The sequence below is a fragment of the Rhinopithecus roxellana genome, chromosome 10 (assembly GCF_007565055.1).
Source record: "Rhinopithecus roxellana isolate Shanxi Qingling chromosome 10, ASM756505v1, whole genome shotgun sequence".
Taxonomy (NCBI): domain Eukaryota; kingdom Metazoa; phylum Chordata; class Mammalia; order Primates; family Cercopithecidae; genus Rhinopithecus; species Rhinopithecus roxellana.
In genome coordinates, this window is record NC_044558.1 from 131,043,810 (window position 1) to 131,059,725 (window position 15,916).

Below are 15,916 nucleotides of genomic sequence, written 5' to 3' on the forward strand. Positions count from 1 at the left end.
TGGAAGCAATTGAACCACTCCTCAGACCACAGGGTCTCTGTTTTGGTTGTCATCTTTGGAATACACTCTAATTTGCTGGTCCCACTCTCAGAGTATGGGGCTACACTGGTTAATAAATAATCCAGCACAATAGAATCACTATCTTCTTTGAACTGAATAGGAATTTTTAGAAATATAACCTAATGTAACCATTTCTGCAGCCTTGTCACATTATTAGAGATTTGTCATTAACTACAATAGTTTTATTTGAATAAATATTTAAGCAAGATCTCCCTGGTGAAAATGATTATTGGTTAGTGTTTACTGATGGATGGATATATGGATGGTAATTTGGGATCATGTTTAAAATTACATTTCTGACAATTTATTCTCCTCCACTAGTCTTCCCACACAGTGAACAGTTATTTGTAAATTATTTAATAAAATATCTACTATGTGCAAGAAACTGAGGTAGGCAGTAGAGATGCAATAGTGAACAAGAAAACCAAAATCCCACATCTATGAAGCCTTGATTATAGTAGGGATGATGGCGGTGAAAAAAGTAAAAGAAACAAACACACAAAGATAATTACATATCAATTCAGTCACTAATCCTAACAGCACCTCTGAATTGTCTTTCAGATCTGTTTTCTTGTTTTCCCAGCCACATCACACATTCCTAGGGTTCTTACAATTCTTACAGTTCTCATCATTTCTCACTTTAAAAGCCCACCTTCAATTTCTCCTTTATTTAATCTTCCACAGTAAACCTCTGAGCTATTTCTGAGATTTTGGTTGGTGAGTGTGGGGGGCAGCAAGTACTGAGAGAGGGAGAAGGGGAGGAGAAGAAGGGTGAAAGAGAAGGCAATGTGTGTGTGGTGGTGGGGGTGGCATACAGAGGGAGAGAGAAGAGCAATGTGTGAATGGTAGATCTGTTTTCAGGAATGACACCAAATTACAAAGCATTATATAAGGAAAGTTTTATTGGTTATATTGTTAATTGGTTATTATTTGTATATAAAGCATTCTTGTTATGGTGGTTTTTATCTAGGTAATTTATACCTTAATAGTTTATAATATTCTTTCAGATAAAATTTTTAGTATTTTAAGGAATAAATTGCAATGAATTCTGGAGCTTTTATGAAATCTGTGCATTCTAAACTTCGGTCTTTTATAGATTAAATTATTAAAATGCAATTTGTTTTAGTATTATAATTTGTTTTAGTGTCTAAATTTTTCAAGATCCACTTGTAAAGAGTGACATCGAAATTTAAAGCTGAGAAAGACCCTAGAGATTATCAGCAACAACATAATCATCATGCTGATGAGGAATTAACACCTAGCTTGGCCAAATAAATTGTTCAAGATCACATATTTAGCTGAAACCAAACTTACACTGGAACTGCGTCTCCTGACTCAATCTAGTGAGGGGAAGTAGCAGATAGAGGAACTACAAGGTGGAAATAAAGGAACTAAATGAAAAATAAACCTAATTTCCCATTCCCAGTGATGGGTTTTTATTAGACTATCATAGAACAGACTGTAGAGAACTGTACAGTAAATAATAAGAATACAGTAAACAGTAAAATAAATGTAATCCTAAATGTGTAGCTAATCTATGTGAGTGACTAAAAACACATATCAAAATATCGTTAATCCTGATGATTTGTGGATTCTATATTTGCAAATTTGCCTATTGGCTGAAATTTACTCATACCCAATTTTAATAATGCCACTTTCCTGGTCATTTGCAGACGTGCACAAAGCAGGTAACAATTTTGTTGATAATTTTTTGTTTAAAAAGCTCCCAAGAATAATGCTTAAGTGCTGTCTAGTGTTTATGAGGCAAGAGGGCTGTGGTGTGACTTACGGAGAAGACTATGTATTAGATAAGCTTTGCTCATGCATGAGTTATCCTGCTGTTGGCTGTGAATTCAATGTTAATGAATCAATAATAAATATTAAAAAAGGTATTTTTAAACAACAACACACACAAAGTTATGTATTGATTAGCTGATGCAAAGGTTGTGACCAGAAGCTCCCAAGAACCTATCTATACTTCCTTTAGGAGCAATTGTTCAGCATTCACTAATTCATCGTTCACAGCAACTTTATAGACCATAACACATATAAATAATGAGCAGTGACTGTATTATTCCTATATCTTGATGGATTTTCGTTGCACTGCTGCGGAAATTTAGCCAACATTTGGGAGAAAAGGACACACAATATCAAAACAATATTTTTTTGGGTAGATTCTAAAACTAACTTGGTATAGGGTTAGTAATTCATTCTATATATTTTCTAGTTTTGAATATTTCCAAATCCTAATCACTGTTAATTTCTTTTTTCTTACCGAATGTATGAAATTTCCTTTAAACCACTAATTAAAGTTGAAAATGTGTGACATTTATAATTAAGTTTCTACAAAATACTTTTGTCGTAAATTTTAAAAGATGGGGGCATGTTATTCGCAGGTTAAATAATTCATAATACACATAAGAGGCTACTTCCTGTATTTTGAAAACTTTTTAAAAATCCTGTCTTAATGCTTTTTGTGTCTACCTCAAGATACTACATAGTCTCTAAAATATTATGAATCCAATACAAATCAATTATATTATCCCATTTATGAATAACAAGTAAATGCCTATCAATTACTCATAGTTAAATATTTTATATTTTATGTAAATGTTCTATTGTTGAAACATTCAATGGCTTCAAGAAATTAACATATTAAGTAGATTCTTAAGATTATTTAATGTGAATTTCATTACGTCCCTATTTATTTATTTATTCAATCAACATTTGCTAAGTAGAATATGCAGTTGGTGGTAACTAGGGATTAAAAGATGAATTCACATACGTGGATGCTCTCTAGGAGCTCTGAATCTGGTGGGGCAAATAGACAGATAGTCATAATGCACTCCTGTTAACCCAATAATACAGACTTGTAGAGGATACTATGGCAGTACAGAAGAGAGGCTCCTAACACAGCCAGGAGAAGTCACTAAAGGCCCTGTGAAAGCAGGTGCGGCAGGTATAGGGCCTGAATAGGTAAGGAGCAGAGACAGAGACACAAGAAAAGGAACAGGGACAAGAAAAAAGCATCATGTGAGGGAGACACTACCAGCAGTTAGGAATGGCAAAAAATATAAAGAAAACAGTGGTGAGAGGTCTGCCTGAATCAGTATATGCATTAGGGTAAGAAACTACAAATTTCCCCTGTAGGCTCTGGGGAATTATGGAGGGATTAAATTAGTGTCAGTAGAATACTCTGGTGGATATGGAAAAGAGATTGGAGAGGCCCATAGAGACCAAGTGGGAAGTTAATAAAAGGGAACAGATTATGAGGGCTTGATCAGTAGAACAGTGATGGATGAGGAGAAAAAGAAAAAGAAATATTTAAGGAAAAAAAATGGCAGTACTCATAGATGAAAAAATGACAAAATCAAAGATAATGTTTACTTGATGTCACTCTACTTAGAATGGCATCGAACAACTAAAAACTCAGAGTAGTAGTGATAATTTTCATGCAAAAATGATGGCTACAGGTTTGGATATGATGTGGCTGAGGTGGCTGAATGATGTTGCACTGGAGTTATTTTTCCAGCAGATGGACACTCCAGTCTGAAGCTGAGGGAGGAGATCTTCAGAGGCCACAGTGTGGGGAATCATAAGTAAATGAGAATAAACTAGACAATCTAGAAAATATTTGAAGGAAAAAGGGGAACAGCTTAACATCATCTGGGTTCCAACAACAGTTCAACAAAAGGTGGAGAAAAGGAGCCTATCGGCAGATAACACTAGTTAGGCAAAAATTTTAAAAATCATGAAGACTATGGTATAACAAAAGCCAAGGGCTTTGGGAGGCCGAGACGGGCGGATCACGAGGTCAGGAGATCGAGACTATCCTGGCTAACACGGTGAAACCTCGTCTCTACTAAAAAAATACAAAAAACTAGCCGGGCGAAGCGGCGGTCGCCTATAGTCCCAGCTACTCGGAGGCTGAGGCAGGAGAATGGCGTAAACCCAGGAGGCGGAGCTTGCAGTGAGCTGAGATCCGGCCACTGCACTCCAGCCTGGGCGACAGAGCGAGACTCCGTCTCAAAAACAAAACAAAACAAAACAAAACAAAACAAAACAAAACAAGCCAAAGGAATTTCAAGATTGAGGGAGTAAACTAATTGTGAAAAACAAAACAAAACAAAAAGCAGAAAGTATTTGAGAGACAAAAATAACATCTCTGGGAATGATCAGAAGATGAATTTATAATAATACCACTTCCATTAGAATAGAGGGTAGAAATCATATTGTAAAAGGTTGAGCACTGAATGACAGGCAATGAAAAGGAGAAAGCAAATGAAGACTATTCAGAGACAGTTGATGAGAGGTGAGGAGAGACATTGATAGTAGCTATAGAAAGATGTAAAGTGAAGCAAAGACTTTTTTTTCAGGTAGCAGGGTTCTGAGCACATTTATTGGCTGAAAGGGGTGAACAGAAATGGAGAGTTTTAAATGTAGGAAAGAGAGAAACTAACCAAAATTCCAGAGGAGGCTAGAAGACATGGCAGAGGTGGAGGGATTAGTTTGGAATGAGAGTAGCATCTCATCCTCTGGGCCCTGAGGAATGGAGCTATATAATGGATGAAGGCAGATGTGCTTTATGGATAGAGAAAGGGGAAGGTAAGGAAAATCAGGCCTGGCAGAAGAAATTTTCTCAATGATAAGGCAAGGTCATATGCAGAAAATTAGAGAGATTGGGAGTGAGGAAGAAAACTGGAACAAGGTTCCAGGAAGTTCTCGATGATCATTGTGAGAAATGAAAGAGAAAGCAAACCACAGAAATTAAAGAGTGACAGAGGATGCCAAGACCTTAGGTGAGACCACATGAATTGGTCTCCATTTTCTGTGATTTGTCTCAAAACGTGCCTAGTAACCGTGATTGAGGATCAGAGAAGATGAACTCCAGCATTCAAAGGAAGGGAAGTGGACTGGAGGACTTTAGCAAAGGCAGGTTTTGAGGAAATAAAAATTGCTTTTGATCAACAATAGGCTTTGGGTTTAAAAACAGGGTGTGAGGCCTGGAAGGCATCACCAGACTGGGAAAAATACAGGAATCAAAGAACTGGAAGAACTCCATGATCTTAAGGAACAGGTCTTATGTGAGTTTGTATGAAAGCTCAAACAGCACAAACTTATGGTAGGATATTTGTTTAAATTACACACACAAATGTTAAAATGAAAGGCAGCTCTATGGTTTATGTCAGCACAATTACAAATAAACTGTAATATCTAAAACTTTTTCAAATGTTCCTCAAGAGTTTAGTCCGATGAGTGCTATAGTGTTCAAATACACACCATCGTTAGGGATCAGTTCACCTACAACTGAAATTCAGTCACCTTCAGTGGGGAGCATAGCAGCTGTTTAGAAGCACACAGCAACAATACACAGCAGTTTCTGAGCAAATGAAGAATATAATATCCAAATGAGATTACAAGAGGGGTTTAGGTAGGCAGAATATAATTACCCAAACTGGAGTAACCAGGATAACAAAGCTAACTTTCCACCATTAGCAAGAAGAGACATGGGATCTTCAATGACCCCTAATAGTCTGATTTTTCATTTCATATAAAAGAAAGTCAATTTGTCAGTTTTTCCGACTCAATGCAATGGTCTTCAGGAAAAATTAAAAATAAAGGAGTCAATTTATCTTCCAATTAATCTACTAGGAAGACTAAAGAACATCTCATTGAGGAATACAGGCACATAAAAACATTGCTAAAATTGCAATCCCTGCCTCTCACTTCCCAACAGTCATATTGAAGTTGTATCACCTCTAATTTCATTTGATTCAAGACAAAGACAAAGTAGCCATATTCTTTTAGAACAAAAATGAACAGCCATGTGGATTTTTTACATAGTACTCTTCTTCGGCAAAAAGCCACAGAACTTTTTTTAAAAATCGTTTCCAAGGATGAAAGTGACTTTGCCAAGCAAAGTGGCTTCAAAACAGGCCTCAAAAATACTAATAGAAAGACAGATGGTTCTACTAAGAGCTTGGCTGCCAAAGTGGAAAAAAAAGTAAAAAAAAAAAAAAAAAAAAAAAAGGAGTGATGCTATTGAAGCTGACTGCAAAGTTATCTGATGACTACAAATACTTTTGTCCCATAGCAAGTGCTAACTCTGCCTCCAGGGCTGATATAGCCAAAATACTAACTTCCCCACATCCAATCCCCCTGTATTCCTACCCCTCCTAAATGAAACCTGTCAGTGCCAAGCCCCACAAAACAGCACAAGCATGCACTTGATTCTGACTGACTGCTCTGCAGAAGCAAAATATTGCATTGAAGAACTCCTATTTAGGAATAGACCCACAAGGAAAATTGCTTTTCTTTTCAAAACTGCCTGTCACATTTTCTTTTTCTAATTCCCCTCTTCCTCCTCCTTCCTGTCACCAAAGGGCCCCTGGGCCCTATGAGTTTATATGATACAAACTCAATTTGTATAAAGAAGGCAAGAAGCAGCACCACAGAGAGGTGAAGATAGTTTGCAAGGATAGAGAAATAATCCAGTCAAGACACAGTGCAATTTTCTTTCTAAACTACTACTACAATAATACCTCTACTTTATTTCCTTCAGGGCAACTGTCATTTCTTTTTAACCAGATTGCTACTAGATATAATAGAAACTGAAATATTATATGGTCACTGACTCCTTCTTTCAATGCCTCATTTCACTACTGCATTTTTACTTTTGCATGATGTGTTTATTGTTGGCAGTGTTACTAGGATACAACCACTTTCAAAGGATATAGAATTAAGACCTCTGTTACTTTAACACAATAAAATTTCATTCTTAATGCTATGCAGGTTTGTCTTAAAAATTCTTGTTGTCTAATAGTAAACTTTATTTTCAAACCTGAAGCTTTGTTCTTACAAAGAATTAGTTCTTACTAATATACATTAAATTCACATCAAATTTCAAAAAATGATGACATGTATTATAAATGCAATACATGCTTAAACAAAATATATTTGTTGACTTCAGGTATAATCTCCATATTAAAAGTTGCTAATCATAGAAACCTAAGGGTTGCAAAAACATGGTGTAAAATAAGAAAATGGTGAAAAGATATGGGAGAAACACAGCTATTTCATTTCCCAAAAATCATTTTGAGCTGAATAAATGAATTCAAACGGTAATTATTAAAATATATTAGATAATTCATTATTTAAAATTGGGTTATTATTTCAATATATAGCTATTTCTTAAAGTATTATTTTTACACAGCTGTTGCTTGATCAAATCAAAATCTTTGTTATACAATTCTACTTGTTTCCTAAAGCGTGTGTGACTATTTGTATTACTTATTGTGGTTCTTGACCACAATACAGCATGGTTCATTTGAGTATGCTTGTCTGTTAATGTGAACAGAATAAAGCTTTGCAAATACTACTAATACAATCTTATTTTATATCATGCATTACTACATTAATTGTCATTTACAAGAAAATGAATGAGAACATAAAATATAGTGACCAACATGAAATATAATATAGTTTTCAGTTATATTTCTTAGGTATCCATGATTAGAAAACAATAAAATTCACTATTAATTTCTAATTTGTGATGTTTTACCCAATGGTTTATATTAGATTATCAGTGATTTTTTTTCCCATGTAATATAAAATTAATATAAATGTCAGTATTCTTATGTTGAATTTCAGCTCAATGTAAGTTCTTTAAAAAAAATCTCAAAAATTAACAAATGTGGGGAGGGATGAGCTGGGGACAGGTAATGGGTACAAGGTTTCTTTTGGGAGTGATGAAAATGTTCTGGTGATGGTTGTAAACCATTGTGAATATATCAAAAAGCACTGAATTATATACTTTAAAAGAGTAAGTTTTATGGCATGTGAATTATATCTCAATTTAAAAAACTAGCCAAAGCTAGTAAAAAAAAAAAAAAAAAAAAAAAAACTTACAAAAATATGTAACTTCACTAATACCTGAAGCAAGATTGAGTGTACTTTGAGATAGGCATGTTTTGGAAAAATGTTTTGCATTTTTATAAAGTGCTGTCACAAACACTAGTTCATGCATACTTTATCCAGCCTCCTAGAAATCAGTAGGCCAGGTGTTATTTCCAATTTTATCAATGAGGAAAACTGATAGGAAAACAAACAGTTTTGGGGACTTACACATGATCACATAGCCACAAATTCTTTGATTATTCTTAGCAAAGTATAAATCAAAATACAGTAATTTCCTGATATAAAAATCCTGATTCAGATATAGAGTACAGAAACACTAACAAAATTAATTCCCAAATATTTTCTCACCATAAAAAGGAATAATTTTTTTTTTTTTTTTTTTTTTTTTTTTTTGAGAGGGAGTTTCGCTATTGTCACCCAGGCTGGAGTGCATTGGCACAATCTCGGATCTCTGCAACCTCCACCTCCCAGGTTCAAGCAATTCTCCTGTCTCAGCCTCCAGAGTAGCTGGGATTACAGGCACATGCCACCACTTCTGGCTCAGTTTTGCATTTTTAGTAGAGACGGGGTTTCACCATGTTGGCCAGGCTGATTTCGAACTCTTTACCTCAGATGATCCACCTGCCTCGGCCTCCCAAAGTGCTGGGATTACAGGCATAAGCCACCACACCCGGCCAAAAAGGAATAATTTTTAAAAGCTAAAATTCTATTATGTCTTAAGAGATTTTTATACCAAGGGTGGCATTTTGGCTGATTTTAATTTTCGTCTTTATATTGTGCCTTATTTTGCTTTTTGTTTTCTGCATAAAATATTTTTCAAAATTGCTCTATATATACTACTATATAATATATATACTACTATATAATACTTTAAGAATCTGAAAATGGAGCAGAAAAATAGAGATGCAATAGAACGTCACAGTACCTGGCATAAAATAAAAGGATATTTAACATAGTAACTGCCATTTGGTGTTAATTTCTTAATACACCCTATCCTGAAGATCTTAAACTGTTAGTCGGCTTTGTCTATTTTGGTAGAAAACAGAAATTTATTTTTTGATATCTGACTGAAGAAAGATTGATCATAAAATGTTTACATTTCACTCCAACCGGCTAATTTTCATAAAAAGTATCTGATACTCACATTCACTTCAAAGTCTCTTGAAATCATTACAAGATTACAAGAGGGGTTTAGGTAGGCAGAATATAATTACCCAAACTGGAGTAACCAGGATAACAAAGCTAACTTTCCACCATTAGCAAGAAGAGACATGGGATTTTCAATGACCCCTAATAGTCTGATTTTTCATTTCATATAAAAGAAAGTCAATTTGTCAGTTTTTCCGACTCAATGCAATGGTCTTCAGGAAAAATTAAAAATAAAGGAGTCAATTTATCTTCCAATTAATCTACTAGGAAGACTAAAGAACATCTCATTGAGGAATATAGGCACATAAAAACATTGCTAAAATTGCAATCCCTGCCTCTCACTTCCCAACAGTCATATTGAAGTTGTATCACCTCTAATTTCATTTGATTCAAGACAAAGACAAAGAAAGATTGATCATAAAACGTTAACGTTTCACTCCGACCGGCTAATTTTCATAAAAAGTATCTGATACTCGCATTTACTGAAGAAAGTAAATGTATCTGATACTCACATTGACCTTGACGTTGACTCGTTTCTTGCTGATATCTCCCACACCACTATGTATTCTGTGCAATGAACTTTCGATTATAACAACTTTAACATTTTTAATATCTTGCCTATGTTGGTTTACTCTTCCTCAAAAGACCTACAATTCTTTCTGGCCAAGAGACATTTTATTCTTCTATCCGTTCTCAGAGTGCAGACTGCACAGTGTAGCTGAAAACTTCACCTGACTTAGCCCAGAAATAACCCCAGGCTTACAAGGTCAACTAATTTTCAACAAAGGCACCGAGATCACATAATGTGGAAAGGATAGTCTCTTCAATAAAAGGTGCTGGGAAAGCCAGGTAACTACATGCAAAAGATTGCAATGTGACCCTAAGCCATACACCACACACAGAGAAAGTCAACTGAAAATGGATTAAATACTTAAATGTAAGACCTGAAACAATAAAACTCCTAGAGGAAAAAACACAGAAAAAAGCTTCTTGAGACTGGCCTTGGCAATGATTTTTTAAATATCACACCAAAACCTCAGGCAGCAAAAGCAAAAATAAACAAGTGGACTACTTCAAACTAAAAAGTTCTGCACAGCAAAGGAAATAATCAACAAAATGAAAAGAAAGCCTATGTATTGGGAGAAAATACTTGTGAACTATGGGGTTAATGTCCAAACCATATAAGGAACCCAACTAAAAAATTCAACAAAGGACCTGAACAGACCTTTTCCCAAAGAAAACATAAAAATGGCCAATAGGTATGGTAATACCTATCAATCATCTGGGAAATGCAAATCAAAGCCACAATGAAATACCACTTCATATCTATTAGGATGGCTATTATCAAAAAGACAGGAGATAAACGTTGGCAAGAGTGTAGAGAAAAGGGAATCTGTATGTTGTTGGCAGGAATGTAAATTAGCACAGCCATTAATGCAGGGATGGTGAAAATGGGGAGATGTAGGTCAAAGGGGACTAAATTGCAGTCATATAGGATGAACAAATCTAGAGATCTAATGTACAGCATGAGAGCCATAATTAATAAAATTATATACTGAAAATTTGCTTAAAGAGTAGATTCTAGGTGCTCTTAACACCAAAAAAAAAGTAATTATGTGAGGTGATGGACATGTTAATTTACTTGACTGCAATAATCATTTCACTATGTATATGTACATCAAAATATCATGTTGTATACCCTAAATATATACAAATAAAAAAAAAGCAAATGAATAACTGAATATTTTTTATCCATGAACCCCTAAAAAAGCTACACTTTATACTCAAGAACAACTTTTTCCTCAAAACCCGGCGTTAAGTGTCGCTGTCTTTATGAAGACTATCCAAACTCTTCAAGCAAAATACATTCATTCATTGAGTGTTCACTTGGTGCCAGGTATTGTTCTAGTCTCTAGGGACATTGCAACGAATAAGGCAAGTGCTGTGAAGTAAGTGAAGCTAGGGCAGAAGAAAAGGAATGCTGGGGCAGAGGCTGCAGGTTTCAATGTGGAATCCATGACACAGTGACATTTGAAGACATGGAGGAAGTCAGACAATAAACCTCTGAAATATGTAGTATAATGAACTATGTAATGCCTTGAATTATGGCACTTTTCATTTTCTGGAAGAGGAGATGCAGAAAAACCTAAGTTAACAGTGTTCTTACTGTGTTCAACAGTGTTGCCCTCTCCTGTCTGTCCTCCATACAACTCTCCCATTAGGTTGACATTATCTGTGTCTGTCTCCATGGCTAAGCTGCCTGAAGAGTAAAGGCATAGCTAACTCATATTGGTATCCACAATACCTAGCTTAATGCCTCAAACATAATAAATGCTCATTATTTCTTAACTGAAGTGATTATTTAAAAAGATATTCACTATTATAAAAGCTTACTTTTGTTTTAGCTTTAGTTTCTTCTTGTAGTTACTAACTTATTAAAACATTCATATTATACAGTGGATCTTAGGCTTTATTCCATTTTCATTCAGGATTCATGACTTTTCCTCAAAGTAATGCCTTGAACTATGGAAAATAATTGATTCAATTTCCCTCCACCCTTTCCATTCTGCTCCTCAGATCCTAGTTTCAGCCTTGATGATGCCCACAGTTAGGTTTCGTGTGTTTCATTAGATGGAGAGAAATAAAAAACGTATGTGTCCTTAATGAAATAACCCAAGAACTGCTTTTACATGTTCTTTAAGATAAAAACCAAATCTTGATTACTCATATGAAATGAATGTAAGCTTATGAGAAAATCAGAAATAATTAGAAAATAAGTTCAAGTGTGAGAGACTGTGTGCCGTTAAACACATTTAAACTTTTTGCTACTTCAGTTACCAGGAATATAAAGTAACATAACCGGAACATATAGCAATACATGAAATACAGAGCTTTAGCTGAAGACATGATCTGTATATGTGGAAAAAACCCAACAAACCTAAAGCAAAAGAAAAGCTTTTTATTAAAAATTCAAATCAATAGCTGCATCCTTAGACTCTGTGCATTATTCTTATTTTGTTGCAGAAGGTAAATGTGATTATCCTGCTTATATTTCCTTTGTTCAAATTTCCCAGTGAGTAATTTCTATTTTTTAGCTAGCAGGTGCTAGATTGGTGTGAATGGCTAGTGATTGGATATTTATTTGTTTGTAGCATGCAGAGTATACTGAGTCAGTAATGAAAAATGTTACATTAGCGGTAAGAAGCCCTTAGTGTAGCATTCCCACAAACAAAAACAAAGATAACATTTCAATACAGCTCCCTCAATTCAACTATATTAGGGCCAAGTTAATGTCTAGTTCCATTCTTTAGGATGTGAAAAATCATGCTCTTTGAGTAATAATGGATGCAGTCTCACAGTATCTGATGGAACACAGCACTAAGATGCTTGTCTAACTATACCATAGCTAAGGACACACTAGCAGTTTGCCACTCACTAGAACACTTGTCACTGAAAATAAAACATGTGTGAAATTACCAAAAAGGCCATGGTAGATGTTTCTTGAGCTGAAAATGTGAAATATTTTTGTAATTGGACAATCCATTGAACATAGTGTCATTTATGTAATCATGAGTTTTTATATCTTCTAGTCAAGAAGAAATATTATACAATCTACCATTGTAAATATATCCAATAATAAGGAATAGCACATTACTTGCAAAAATCTGAGCAAAGTATGGCTAATTTTACTACTTTGCTAAATTTACTTTATACTTTCCAGCACAAAGCACTGTAACCTGCCTACACATAATGACAATATTTAAATAAAGATGAATTATGTAATACCATGGGTATCTTACTAATTCTATAGACTGCTTTCTTAATTAGAAATAATTTTCCTTTGTCATCAAAATTATGGCAATTCTAATGTTATATAGACATTTTATGGGATGAAAAGAGAACATAGACTGACAACATGAATTCTTTCCATCCACTTGCCCTCTACCAAAAGGACTTTGATGGGCAGTTGTTAATGTTAGTACCTATTCTGTTTCCCTCAGCTTCTTTTATAACGCATTTTTTTCTGTGTTGACCTTTGCACAATTCTATCTTTACTCTTTGAAACTCACAAAAACCCTATAAGATAAATATTTTCATCACCCCTATTTTACAGATAAAGAAACTGAGGCAAGCCTAAAGTCAAACAGATAGCAAGTAAAAGAGCTGGAATTCAAATCCAGGCCAGCCTACCTATGAACTAGACTTTTAATCACTATACTTTCACTTGAGCAAAAGATAAAATACTTATAAATAAATCTTACATTTCAAAATAAATTATAATTATAAATTAATCTTAAATATCAAAATAAATTATAACTTACATAAAAATATTAAAAATGGCAAAAACTTTGACACAGCATGAAAATAATTATTTCAGCATGTAAATTCTTCTAAAGTATGGCTAATGGTTACAAAAAACTACTATTAAACATTAACATTAGATATCCTAGAAATCTTTTCTGCTATAATACAAGTAGATCCTGGATGCATAATAGACAATATACTTTTTTTAAATGCACAGCCTCCAAGAAAGTTGGAGGTAGGAGAAAGCGAAATCTAGTAAATCAAAAGTAGTTTGGAAGAATAGGGTAAATGTAGATAGCACCTAGAACTTAAGATGATGCCTTGGGTCCCTCCAAACCTCACTCTCTCACACTAACCCAGGACAATCAAAGGGGATATTCCCTTGGTGAAAGATTAGTTTAAAAAGAAAATCTTGCAATTAAGAAAGGTGAGGATACCAGGATCTTTCTACAGTTCCTTTGGTGGAATACCACTGCTGCTGTTGCTGTTGCTGCTGCTGATTCTTTGACAAGTATTTATTAACTGCCTATGATGTATCAGATACATTCCTAAATACTTAAAATACTATAGTGAATAAAACAATAAAAGCCTTGATTTCATGAAGGCTACCATCCATTGCAATAAAATGCTAATGAAAATAATGTACTACTATAAGGCAATCACACAGACTTTACCTAACTTAGATCTGGAGTTCAAACCAAAACTTCTTAATGGTCAGTAAAAACTCAATCTCCAAAATTAGAAATAAGTGTTTCCTAGTTTGTACTGCTTACTAGAAACTTGTAGAATAACTCAGTTCAATATTTAAGCAGCATCAATTTAGATACTCCGATTCCCACAGATGAAGTTCAGCCAAACATTAATACGTAATTTAAATTTAACAATATTTAATACATAAGGAATGATTCAGCATGTGTGAAGGAGAATAAGGAAAACAGCAGATTCAGATACCCAAAGATATGGAAGTAGTGGATAATCAGATAAAAAATAAAATAACATGCTTAAAATATTTGCTTATAAAAAAGTTGCAATAAAAATTAGTAACAAGTAAAAAAAAAAAACAAAGAAGAAGTTCAGGAAGATTTGAAAAATTATTGAAAAGAACTTTGAGAAATGAAAAATATAATAACAGGCCGGGCATGGTGGCTCATGCCTGTAATCCCACCACTTTGGGAGGCTGAGGTGGGCAGATTGCTTGAGCTCAGGGGTTCAAGAGCAGCCTGGGCAACAGAGCGACAACCCATCTCTACTAAAAATACAAAACTTAGCCAGGTGTGGTGGCATATGTCTGTAATCCCAGCTACTTGGGAGGCTGAGGCATGAGAATACCTTGAACCCAGGAGGTGGAGGCTGCAGTCTCAAAAAAAAGAAAAAAAAAAAGGAAAAGGAAAGAAAAAATAAGAAAATTGTAATAACGGAAATTTAAAACTCATCAAATAGACAGCAAATTAGATGTAAGTGATGGGAAATGTCACTAACCATAAACGAAATCCAAAGAAATGAACCAGAGTTCAGTTCGCAGAGACAGAAAGATGGAAAATATGAAAGAGAGGTTAAGTGTCATAGAGTCTAAAATAAGATGGTTTAACAAATGTCTGGTTAAAAATTTTAGGAGAAATATTTTTTTTTTTAATGGAGAAAGGCAGTATTTGCAAAATTAATGACTGATGACTTTTCTGAATTTGAAAGATAAAGGTCTATAAATGCAATGGGTAAAATTTACACAAGCAGAACAAATGAAAAGAAAAGGTCACTTAATATTCTGTTATAAAACTAAAGACAATGAAAGGCAAAGATAAACCTTAAAAGCAGCCAGCTAGAAGTCATCAACCTAGGTATGATAATTAGTTTAACAATACATTTCTCAACAGTAGTATTAGAAGTTAACAGAAAAAAATAAAATAAAATAAAATAAAATAAAATAACTGACAACTTAAAAATATGTTTCCAGTAAACACTTCGAAGGATAAATGCAAAAAAAAAGGCCATTTATTTTCCATAAAAAATAGTCCATCACAAATTCCTTCACTAAAGAAATTTCTAAAGGATGTGTCTCAGAAACAAGAAAAGGGAACCTAGAAGAAATAGGTAAGATGCAAACAGACTAGTGAGTGAAAAAACTGGTGAACATGTGACTAAATAGAAATAAACTTTGTATTAGCTAGTGTCTAATATTTGAAGAAAAATGAGCTAAATTCAACAATATTAGCATGTAAAACAAGAGAGGAGTAACCACAGCCATGGAGTGCTATGGTTATTTTAAAATTCAGGAGGAATAATAGAGTACTTGTTAATTTTAGACTCTCTGAGCATAAGTAGAAATGTTAAATTTTCAAACATAACCCATACAAAATAGAAATATAGTAGATATATCCAAACTGATAAATAGAAAATATAAAGAATGCTAAAAATTAATACATAAAAATAAAAGAAAATAGACACAAAAGGTGATACAGGCAGAAAGTATGAATTAAATGACAGACCT

General features: G+C 34.2%; 1 protein-coding gene across 1 annotated transcript in view; it reads right to left on the minus strand.

Annotated features, from left to right (window-relative positions):
• SOX5 (SRY-box transcription factor 5) overlaps nt 1–15,916 on the minus strand; it is a 694,017-nt gene that overhangs the window by 136,390 nt on the left and 541,711 nt on the right. The window lies entirely within an intron of this gene.